Source organism: Taudactylus pleione, unplaced genomic scaffold (assembly GCF_031769625.1).
Source record: "Taudactylus pleione unplaced genomic scaffold, aTauple2 ptg000080l, whole genome shotgun sequence".
Lineage (NCBI taxonomy): Eukaryota > Metazoa > Chordata > Amphibia > Anura > Myobatrachidae > Taudactylus > Taudactylus pleione.
Window position 1 is genome coordinate 4,435,629 of NW_028284482.1, and position 12,968 is coordinate 4,448,596.

Consider the following 12,968-nt stretch of genomic DNA (forward strand, 5'->3'; position numbering starts at 1 on the left):
GTATTCAATATGAGGACGTACCAATGACCTATACAGTATTTCTGCTACTGATTCCTTTCCCTATGCAACCAAGCATCTGACTTGCCTTCCTCATTGCTTTGTTACAATGTTGTTTGCTTGCCTTTAAGTCACCTGAAATAGTGACTCCTAGATCCCTTTCCTCTTCAGTAGTTTCCAGTATAGTGCCATTAATACTATATTTAGCCTTTGGATTTTTGAGACCCAAGTGCACGATCTTGCATTTTTTGGCATTAAACTGTACTTGCCACGTTCTTGATCATTCCTCTAGTCTACCTAGATTATCAATAATTTTTTTTTACCCCTCCTGGTGTGTCTACCCTGTTGCATACCTTTGTGTCATCTGCAAAAAGGCATAGTTTCCCTTCAATACCATTTGCAATGTCACAAGCCCTGTATGGCCTTGGGTATCGGCTTTAGTAGATGATGTAGATGGATTAGTATCATCATGACTGTTCACACTGGCAGCAGCTCCAGCACTAGTATGCGGTTCCTGCACCCCTCTCAACTGATCGTTCTCCATATCAACAATCACAAATGAAGTAGGGTTCAGCACACACGTCAATTTGTACCAATTTTAAATATTACACTGCGGTATCAATGACGTACAGTGTCACAAGATTTTTTATGAATAAGAAAAGAATAACACTCTGCACTGCCACATAGTGTCACAAGATTATTTATGAATAAGAATAACACACTGTGATACCACTTAGGGGTAAATTTACTAAGATGGGAGTTCTATTTAAGAAGTGATGTTGCCCATAGCAACCAATCAGATTCTACTTCACATTTATCTAGCACCTTCTAGAAGATAATACCTAGAATATGATTGGTTGCTATGGGCAACATCTTAGTGTCACAAGATTATTTATGAATAAGAATAACACACCGTGATACCACATACAGTGTTGCAAAAAATTTTATGAATAAGAAAACAATAACACACTGTGCTACCAATTAGTGTCACAAGATCATTTATGAATAAGAATAACACACTGCGATACCACTTAGTGTCACAAGTTTTTTTATCGCTAAGAATAACACACTGTGCTGCCACTTACAGTGATGCCATTATGTTTTATATATAACACATGTTATTTGAGGAAAGAACTGAAAAGTTGAATATTAGACTGCGCTACCACTTAGTTTCACAAGATTTTTTATTAATAAGAAAAGAATAACACACTGTTCTGCCACTTACAGTGATGTCATTATATATATATATGCTGTTGTCACAGGGGCTGGCTGTTGTTGTCTATAGGGGCTGGCTGTTGTTGTCTATAGGGGCTGGCTGCTGTCGTCCATAGGGGCTGGCTGTGCTGTGTTGTTGTCTACAGGAGCTGTGCATCAGACAGAAGAATGGGGCTTCAGTGGCTCCTGTGTCACTGCAATCCATAAAGGGGTGCTGCTGTGTTGTCCAGGGGGTGCTTTGTCCATCAGGGGTGCTCTTCACTCCCTGTGTGAAAAAAATAAAAAAGTGTTTTTTTCTGTGTGTGTGCATTAGCCGCACTTATCAACAATGCAGCTGCGCCAAGCATGCTGCATGTGTCGTTAATCGAGGGGCTGCTGCCATTTTCAGGGGTGCTCTCCCCCCAAGTGCAAAAAAATATATATTACTATTATAAGTGGTTTTTTTTTTCTGTGTGTGTGCACGTTAGCCACACTTATTAATAACATAGCTGTGCCAAGCATGCTGCATGTGTTGTTAATAAAGGGGCTGCTGCCTTGTTCAGGGGTGCTCTCCCCCCCCCCCCCCCCAATTGCAAAAAAAGTTTTTATTAATATGTTTTTTTTCTGTGTGTGTGCATTAGCTGCGCTTGTCAGCAATGTAGCTGTGCCATATATTTATATTCGGGATGTGCAGGCTCGGATTTACTCGGTTCTTATCGCCACTTTACCGCAAATTCGGATTTATTATATTGGCTATCCAAAACACATGATAGGCGATAGCCAATAAAATGGCGTTTAAAGATCCAAGTAAATCCGAGTCAAACCGAACCCGCTCACCCCTAATATATATATATATATATATATATATATATATTATATATATATGTATATGTGTGTGTTTTTTTTCTGTGTGTGTGTTAGCTGCACTTATTAATAACATAGCTGCACCAAGCGTGCTGCCTTTGTTGTTAGTCAAGGGGCTGCTACCTTGTTATGGGGTGCTCCCCCCCCAAGTGTAAACATTTTTTTTATTAATATTGTGTTTTTTTTCTGTGTGTGTGCATTAGCCGCACTTATCAGCAACGTAGCTGCACCAAGCGTGCTGCCTGTGTCGTTAATCAAGGGGCTGTGTTCTCTGATTATAGTGTCCCTACTCCCTACCCATGGCCCCTCTAACTGAATTTCAGTGAGTCAGAGGGGCACTTCCATTTCCAGAGTGCAGCTGCTCCTCCTGTAGACCAGGTCAGAAGATGTGTAGGGGGTGTGGTGATATGGACTAAAATGGAGCTCACATCCACTAAAGTGGACAATGAATCCCCAATCTAACAGGGAGTGCAGCTGTAATTTATACACAACACAGGATGGGATGATGATTTAGGCTTGGGTGCTGGTAGAATCTGGGGTGATATATACATCATCTTCTCCACACAATATTAATTTGTCCCCGCTGGAATCCACCATTACAGGTGCCTCTGTAATTCTTGCACGTAATTGACGGTAAAGGTCTTTCTCGTAGAATTTGTAGTTCATTTTGATGGACATCATCTTTGCCACATTTTGGGGAAGTAGTCTCAGGCCGATCACTGACAAGGTTTCTAGCTCTATTGAAAACTCTTTCTGAGTACACAATAGAGGGTGGGCAGCTCAAATAAAGCAAAGCCAGTTTTTGCAAGGGTCTCCAAATTACCTTTTTTTCCTGCCAGTACTCAAATGGATTGTCTGACATGCCTATTTGGATGCTATTATTAAATTTTTTAAATAGTCCTCAAACATTCTTTGAATGGTTACCGTATCAGATGGAGCCACGGTAGAGGTGTCATTAATTGTAGGCAATTCTGAGTCTGACCCGACCAGATGTCAAAACTTGGTTATGTTGACTAAACTGTCACTAGTGGTTGTTTTGAAAGCTTAATTTTTTTCTCGGCAGATGCATTTGCTGGAGAAACTGAAGGTGAAGCCATCGCAGCATTGAGCTCTTCAGATCTGTGTCCATTGGAAAGAAGAAACAACGTCTTCATCATTTTTGGGTTGAAAGTCCACTCCCAGCAGCAGGCATGGTGCGCAAGGATTCTCAAGAAAGACACAACGTAAGACATAAACCTTAAATCTGAAATCTTGCATCTGCTTGTCCACATATCTGTGCTGGTTAAGTGGACAGTGGGTACAACGGAAGTTTGAAGGTCACTAAGTAACTGTTTTTTTTATGTCCCTATACAGGTTGGTAAATAGTTTCAAGTGGAATCTTTGAAAAGGATTATTTAACAGTCAATTGTTTTGCAAAGCACTCTTCCTTGTCCCCTTCTGGGATGAAAATCCACTCCTAGCAGCAGAAGCACGCACAGGATTCTCAAGAAAGAAACAACGTAAGACCTTAAAATTGAAATCTTCATTTGCTCTGTTTCGCTTTTCCACATATCTGCACTGGTGGACAGTGGCCACAACGACAGTTTGGAGGCCATTAACTAACTATGTTTTATTTATGTCCCTGTACAGGTTGGGAAAGGCTTTTCAAGTGTTATCTTTTTGCAAAAGATTATTTAACAGTCAATTGTTTTGGAAAGCACTACTAGAAGTCTTCCTGGTCCCCTTCTGGGATGAAAATCCACTCCCAGCCACAGGCATGGTGCTCAAGGTTCTTCTGGGGCAAGGACTGATGTCAATGAGTAAAATATATATTTTTAAATGACTCCCCTACCCTTCTCCCTCATAAATGTACTTAAAAAAATTTTTACTACCAATCAACCCTTTCTGTCCCTGCCTTCAACTACATACATACTCCAACTCCCTTGAATAATAAAAAACATTTGTTTCCTGATGTACCATTTTGGAAGTTGAACTGCCACGTGTTTGTGCCGCCCACTGCTGCTGCTTAGCTTAGTCAGTCAGCTAGCTTGGTGCAAATTCTGGGCCAAAACTGGATGAAAACAATATTGTGAGGTGGTCAAAATTGACTGAAAGAGAGTGGAAATAAATGTTATTGAGGTTATAATAATACTGTAGGAACAAAAACAGGCCCAAATTATGTGATTTTGAGCTGTTTTTATGATTATTTTTTACAAAAAATATAGATCCAAAACCAAAACACGGAAGGGCGGTTTTGGCAAAACCAATCCAGATCCCAAACCAGAGGAGATACAGATCCAAAACTAAAACACAGGGGTCGGCACACATCTCTAATATACACACACATACTGTACATACACACTCACATTATATATATTTACCACATAAGGGGCAATATATATTGTGACAGTATCATCAGAGCAGCAGATTCTGTGTGGGGCAGGACAGATCCACCCACACAGAGTAGAAAAGCATTGTGGGAAGATGCCTAATGGCTGCCATAGGACCAGAGCCCAGGTGAGGCTGCTGGTGGACACAGTCAGACAATCCAGGTGGGGCTGCAGTGTGAGTGAAGCAGACCAGGTGGTCAGACTCATACCTGCAGGGAGATCCCTATACCTCTGACACTGTCCTTGTGAGAGGCGGCAGCCAACAAGCTAAGGAAACTATACCAGGCCAGGAGGCCAGCGTCCAATCCTGCATGTGGCAGGGTGGACCACCAATTTCAGAGACTGTGAGAGACTTTCATGCAGATTAGCTGCTTCTGGAGAGAGGGTTCAAGAAGTGAGCTAGTGCCCTAAGAGAGGGCTAGGTTGTTTATTATTTTCTATTTCTGTTTACTGGTTTCCATGCTGGAAGTAAAAGCACCATTTTTATTTATTTTTACTGGAACGCAATGTGTAGACTCTAATTCTGCACCACTGACCCTAATCTACCGAGCTAATTACCCCACAACATCACAATGTGGTGGAGAATGCGGGGATAAAGATTCTACGCAGAAGATTCTATGCATAAACATTCTATGCAAAAATACAAATGGAAGTATGGATGCTTATTGCACTACATAATTGGACTCTCTAAAGGAGGCTCACTGCACCTGAGTGATGGAAGGCTCATCAAGGTGGTGAGTGAAGAGAAGTCTGTTGTGAAGTGTTTAAAAAAAATTGTCTCCAATTGTGCATTTTTCCTTAGAAAGGTAGAGAAATAAGTGTTACACAAGTTGGTGGAGACTTGTTGGCTTATGGGAGAGGAAAAGTTTGCCAGAAACGGAAGTATTAAGTGTTTAGCAAAAGTGAAGTTGCAAGTATATTTTCTGCTAAAGAGAAAAAGTTAGTCTGTTGAAGTATTTCATGGAAAAGTTGTATGCATGCCTGCAAATCATGGTTTAAAGGTGTGCAAATGTATTGAAATGACCAATTATGCAGTATATACTGTGTCTATGAAGATAAATGTGTGTAACCTCTAATGTTGAAAACTTGCAAGAAAAAGTGGTTTATTCTGCTGAATGCGTAGGACCTGCTCATTAATTTTGAAGGTGTGCTATTCTGTGTCCTGGACTTTTTCTTTTGCAATTAAAGGGAAAGAGACTTGTTATATGCTGTTCATTGCAATCAAAGTTGGTGCAAGTGACAACCAAAGCAGTTACTGTGTTATGTTGTGAAGTGTATACATTTGAATGCCAAGTGCTGCAAGTTAAAAGCTGTGTGCCAAAAAATAAAAAACATTTAACCTTAAAGTGACAGACACCCATGAAGGTGTCATCCAATGATTATTAGGCAAGTCAAATTTTGCTTCACTCTTACCCCTTTGAAACAACATGGATGACCTGGTGAAGGCCTTGCTGCTGGCTACAGCAGCTCAGCAAGAAGCCAAGAAGAAACAGTGGGCAAAGCTCAAAGTGCAAAAAGAAAGTGGTCAGTGTATGGTGCAAGGTCCGTCCAGAGAGGACTATATCAGCCTGGAAGAATTTAACAGTATGCGTAAAGTTTTGAATGAAAGTAATGCGTATTATGCTGGGGAGATTCATAACTTAATGGAACAATTGGCTGATGAGAGAAATGTTCGTAATTTCTTTTCAGGTTGTTCATGGAGTGAATTTTCCTCTTTGAAAATGGCATTTGAGCAGGAAGGAATAAAAAAATGTGAAGTTCTTAAAGAGACAGACCTCAAATTGGCAGCTATGTCTGAACATCTTGAGGAAGCTAAACTTTTCCAATGTGTTACAAAGTATGAGAATGATGTGCTCCTAGCAAATAATGACTTATTAGAACAAGATGTTGTTGAATTGCAGCAAAAGTGTGTGGTAATTCAACAGGAAGTGGAGGAATTGAAAGAAGGTATTCAGAGACATCGGAGTGATGCAGAGTGTACGCAAGTGAAAGTGGCGGATATGGCTTTGGTGTTAAAGAAAAAAGACTCTTTAATTGTGTCCACACAAGTAAAGCTTGTGAATTGGAGAAAAGTTCTCTGGCTGAAAAGTTTTGTGAAGTAAAAGAGCAGTGTCTCCAGATGCTGCAGACTCGCACTCAGTGGGAGGCAGACCATGAAGAAAAAGAGATGGAGATGATCCGTTTTAAAGTCCGCTGTAAGCAGGGCTGGCTCCAGGGGTTGGAGCACCTTGTGCCTGCCCTTGAGAAGGCGCCCTTACATGGGGGCATAGCCTAATTACCATAGGTAAAGATTTAGTTATACACCCTAAATGTCGCTATTTAGCATCATAAGTCGCTGAAGAAATAATTGCTTTCCAGACTTTGATTGTGTTTCCAAAGCACAAAAAGATAGTTACACGCTGTGATCTAAATACAATTAGCGCAAACGCATTATACAATCACTAGGTACAGTCGACTACATACGCATGCGCTCTGAATCCAGATTCCCAGCATCAACTATGAAACCTCCGTCAACAGCAAAGAAAAGATGACTGACTAGCAGATTCAGGGTGCTTGCATATAAACCCTTGCAGAGATAGGCAATACAATAGAACAAGTTGGCATAATCCCATTGGTTCTTCTTCCTGGTTCTCCTGTTACGATGCAGTTCATAGGTCAGTTTGTATTGTAATAGTTCAGCCTCCAACAGCTTCTTAGTGTCCATTTTCCCACCGAAGAACAAGTCTAAACTGGCTAATTACATTACATGAACAGAGTACATTTCAATGCCTATCTCTCTATGATCCATAATTCCCATATTGCGATTTCCTTGCCGATGGAACCGGAAATCTGAAAATAAACAGTGGTTCAGAATGGCACCAAACACGGTCTGCTTATCATGTACTAAACCTGAGGTCTTAAATACAGTCACTTTATTACATAATTAATAATGAATAAAACCTCGGATATTAACCTTAATGCTAGGGGACCTTCCTAAGTAACTGTGCAGAAGTGTAAGGATATTAAGAAAAGATGCTAATTAGCATTGTGCGACTACGTGTTTGTGGAGTACACTGTGGTACGTGTTTTGCAGGGTTGTTCATATTATATGCTTTAGTAAATGTATGTATTTATATAATGATGACTTTTAACATTGTTCTATTGTGTGGGAATCGCACGACGCTGAAAAATAGCATCGCCGCATGTACTTGTAATGTGTGAGATTCACTAAAATGGCACTGGGCAGCCATTCGCAAAATGGCGTCGTGCAGATTTTAAATTTAAAAGATTCTGTCTCAGCCAATCATCCAGCTTCGACAGTCCACCCTATGATAGCCAACAACATGTTATCACACTCTGATTTTAAAAAATGCAATTTAGGCTTACATTATGACATATTATTTAATGTTATATTATGGGATGGCACAAGGTGGTTCTTAAACCATCAATAATGTGTCTCTGGGGTACATAAAACTACCCTTATACACACAACGCAGATCTTGGGAGATCATGGGAAAGATGTGGGGATGCACCAATCCTATAAAGGAAGTCTTGAAGGGGAATAGGGATTTACATTATTTAAGATGTTTAAAAATAACATTTCATAATACATTTCATGCATGTCTAAATCTATACATCATCTGATGGTACATTCTAGTTCAGGGTTATAATGCAGTCCTATATTTACCTCAGCATTCATATTGTTACTTCTAACCAGCATCATAATCTCGTTCCTTTGAGTTACCTTATCTTTACATTTTCCACATTTCAACACAATAGGGACACATTTGACACATGAGCCAATTACTATAATGACAACCAATATAAGGATCAGGAGTTTACCTATACTAGCAACCATTTCCTGGACTCACTCTCCTAGACCGGGGAACCATTTCACTGGGTTCAACCATGAAACCCATTCCTCTACCTTCTCCTTTACTTCAGCCACTGAAGTATTATGGTTCTTCCGAAATTCCCATTTCAGCTGCAGAATTTCGTCCATCTTCCGGTCTATCACATCCTAAGGGTCACTAGTAGTATTTGTAATATATGTGCAACATTTTACACAAAATTGGGTGGCCAAAGTTACACAATACCCTCCAGTGACAGCTGTTAAATAATTTAATACTAATCTGTGTTGCACCAGTTCTTTCTTGTAGGCCTGTAACTCCCTACCTGTGTACCTAAACGTGTCATCATACATCTCGGTGATAATATCTATTAATTTAGCAAGATCTTGGATATATCTAAAATTTATTGTACCCCGAGTGATCCTGGTGGGATCCAATGCGACTAAAACTTGAAAGCCAGTTGTTTCACTAATCAATTGTGTGGCTTTATGTACATCACCAGGTATCATATTTCTTTTGTCTCTATGTTCATACTGTGTGTGAAGATATGGTGATGGTGTGTTTTTATGAATACCAAGCATTTCACTATGTGTAAGGGTCATAACCTCTGGGAGTACTCTTCCCAGATAACACAAACCTTCGGAACTCGGATACAGCCACTTATATGCTTTCCTTCCACATATAAAATATACATCATCGGGGAGAACATAAGGAATAGAGATCATCCAACACATTTCCCTAACAAATGATCCTATCTCAGGTTCTCCCATCTGGCTAATACACGTTTCTGGTTGTGTAACCCTGGCACAGTACCCTTCTGGTACTCTGCCAACCATTTCTTTGATGTTACTTAATGTATACCGATACCGGAAGTGTCTCCCATTTAACCTAATTGTGCGTAACAGTTCAAAATTTATAGGCTCATAATCGGCTCTTAGTGAGAAGGTCATCATCTGGTTATTCCCAGTCACCTCCCAACTTCCTGGTTTATTGGAGTTGGTGATGTTCAAACATAAAAGTGATTTATCTACTTGGTACTGGCGGAATTTAAAATGAGGTGGTTAGGTGTTTAGAAATTTTCCTTCCTTTGTTGCAGTTCTAAAACCTCAGAGACATTTAATGGAAATGGCACTTAACCCTACATTATGCTGTCCCTGAGGCACATGAGAACACATACAACAGTCAGTCTGGTTTAAAACTTTGCCCACCATAGTTTTATAATCCTCTAAAGGATACCTACCCCAATACTGGTTATACTTAGGTTGGCACTGCTGGATGCAATTCTCATCAACTAAGGACCCACAAAACTCACAAATACAATAATCCTCAGACAATAGACCTTCACACTGTCTCCGAGTTTCCAACATAGCAGATCTCTTAACAATTACTGTACTGGGTTTGGTCAGCTACTCCCCCAGTTGGTTTAGCACTCCTTCTCCCAACTCCACTCCATTGATATCACCTTCAGCTCCCCTCTCCGTCCTCTGTCCTCCATCACAGAAACCAGAGATCCTGAAACACCCCAAGATAATGAGAACTCTGGGAGAAAACACAAAGGTAACCACAGCAGACCACTCCATTGCTGAAAACAATGATCTACAAATTTCTTTAGCTCCGGTGTCTCACTGTAACCTTTAACCTTCCTGGAACAGACTTGCAATTGACAGGTCTACGTTATCTGCCTCGATTCCCCCTTGTCTCTCCACTGGTTGGTTGACCTTATAGTGAGTGGAATGGACTCAGGTATTTCTCTCCGCCACTTTCAATGAAGTTGTACTCGTCAGCAACACCTGATACGGACCTTCCCACCGATCTGTCAAACAACCTGAATGCAAGAAATTTCTGATCATAAATTCTCCAGGTTCAACATCATGACAGTTTGTTTCAGGCATATCATGTCACAACAATTTCAGTTTCTGCTGTTGCTGTTTTAACTGTTTACTCATTGTTATAAGATACCTTACAGTTACCTCATTGTTACTTTTCAAATCTTCCTGTGGGCTTATAATCAAATGAGGTTGTCTACCAAACAGTATTTCAAAGGAGGACCGATTGAGAGGGGGTCAAGGAGTTGTCCTGATACTATGAAGGACAAGTGGTAGTGTTTCTGGCCAACCCAGTCCAGTTTCCGCCATGATTTTACTTAATTTATTTTTAATAGTCCCATTCATCCTCTCCACATTGGCACTGGCTTGCGGTCGGTAGGGGGTATGAAGTCTACTATTAATACCCATCAACTTACACATGTTTTGGAAGACATCACCTGTGAAATGAGTACCCCTATCACTTTCAATAATTCTAGGGATACCGTATGTGCATACAAACTCCTGAACTATTTTCTTAGCAGTAAACGCAGCAGTATTAGTGGCAGCTGGGCATGCCTCAACCCAATTAGAAAACACATCAGTGCACACTAATACATACTTGAGATTCCTGCAGGCTGGTAATTGGATGAAATCAATTTGTATTACCTGAAAAGGTCCGTTGGTTGGAGGAATGTGGGATGGTTCGGTAGGGATGGTTTTCCCAATGTTTTTCCTCCATCAGGTCAAACAGGACATTGCTCTCTTTTCTGCTTGGAAAGAAAAACCTGGTGCACACCAGTATGCTCTCACCAATTTGCACATACCTTGCTTTCCCAAGTGAGTCAGACCGTGCGCTGCCTCAGCCAGGCTTGGGTAGCACACCTTGGGGGCCACTGGCTTACCTTGTCCATCTCTTCAGAGTCCAGAAGACTCCTGCCCACATCCCTTTGACCTCCAGACTGCAATTAATTCTGCATGTCAATCGTTTGAACGTCATTTGGTAAATTGACACATTCACTTTTAACCCTGCTGCCCATTTGGCAGCTTCATCTGCCCTGTTACCCAGTGACACTGGATCATCCTCACATGTATGGGCTTTACACTTAATTACCGCCACTGCCTTTGGCAATTGGTTCACTGTCAATTGTCCTTTTATATGTCTGGAATGTGCGACTGGTGTGCCTGCTGTTGTCATAAAACTTCTCAGATGCCATAGGGCATCGAAATCATGTACCACCCCGAAGGCGTACCTAGAGTCAGTGTAGATATTAGCAGATTTACCTTCTGCTAATTCACAAGCTCTTTTTAGTGCCACCAGCTCCGCCACTTGGGCCGAGTGAGGTGGACCAAGAGGTTTAGTTTCTATGATGTCTTTGTCATTTACCACAGCATAACCGGTACATAACTCTCCAGTGTCAGTTTGTCTATGACAACTCCCATTTGTGTAAAATGTCACTTCTACATTTTCTAAAGGTGTATCCCATATGTCAGGTCTTGCAGTAAAGGTCTGATTCAGATATTCCATACAATCATGTGCATCAATATACCTGCAGAACTCACCTTCCGCCAGCGACTCACCTCTCTCCACCCTTTGTGCATCCTGTTGCACATATGGTAAATACGTTGCTGGATTTAATGTACTGCACCATTTGATGGTGATGTTTGCAGTTGCTATTAGGGATAGTTCCCATTTTGTGAACCTAGCTGCGGAGACATGTCTGGTTTGGGCAGAATTCAGCAATGCAGATACAGCATGGGGCATATAAACAATCATATCATGGCCTAATACTACATCCTCACTCTTACTGACCAATAGAGCAGTTGCTGCTACACTTCTTAAACACATCGGGAGTGATCTTGCCACAGTGTCCAATTGTGCACTGTAGTATGCTACAGGCCTACTGGCATCACCATGTTTTTGTGTGAGGACACCAGCTGCACAACCATTAGCTTCTGTACAGTACAAATCAAAAGGTTTTTCATAATCAGGTATTCCCAATGCAGGTGCTTTTGTCAAACTATCTTTAAGATTAAGGAAAGCCTGCTCTGTTTCCTCTTTGTGTATGACACGATCGGGCTTTGAGGAAGAGACTAAGTCCTGTAATGGTCAAGCCAAAATAGAAAAACCTGGGATTACATTCTGCAGTATCCACACATTCCCAAGAAGGTACGGATTTGCTGTTGATCTGCGGCAGTGTCATGATCTGTATGGTTTGGATTCTGTCATTGGTCAGATGTCATAACCCCTGGGTTAGGCAATGTCCCAAGTATTTAACCCTGGACTGGCATGGCTGTAGTTTGTTCTTAGCAACCTTGTGTCCTGTTTGCGAGAGATGAAGCAATAAAAGTTTAGTATCATTTAAACATGACATAAATGAATCAGAACACAACAATAAATCGTCCATTTATTGTATTAGAACAGATCCATTGGCAGGATGAAAAGATTGTAAACAGCCGTGTAAGGCCTTTGAGAAGATACTGGGGCTCTCTATGAAGCCCTGGGGCAATCGTGTCCATGTGTATTGTACACCCCTGTATGTAAAAGCAAATAGGTACTGACAGTCAGGATGAAGAGGTACAGAGAAGAAAGCAGAACAGAGGTCAATGACAGTAAAATGGGTGGCATTTGGTGGGATCTGCATAAGAATGACAGCTGGATTCGGCACTAAAGGGAATTGGCTCTCTACTACCTTATTAACCCCTCTAAGGTCTTGTACCAGCCTATAACCCTCCCATCACTTTTCTTCACAGGAAAGATGGGACTGTTGGCTACACTCGCTGTATGGACTAAATGTCCCTGTTGTAATAATCGCTCAATTATTGGATAGGGTTTTATCTCTACCTTCTGTTTAAGCGGGTACTGGGGAATATTTGGAGCTTGCCTACCGTTTTATAAATTTACCATTACG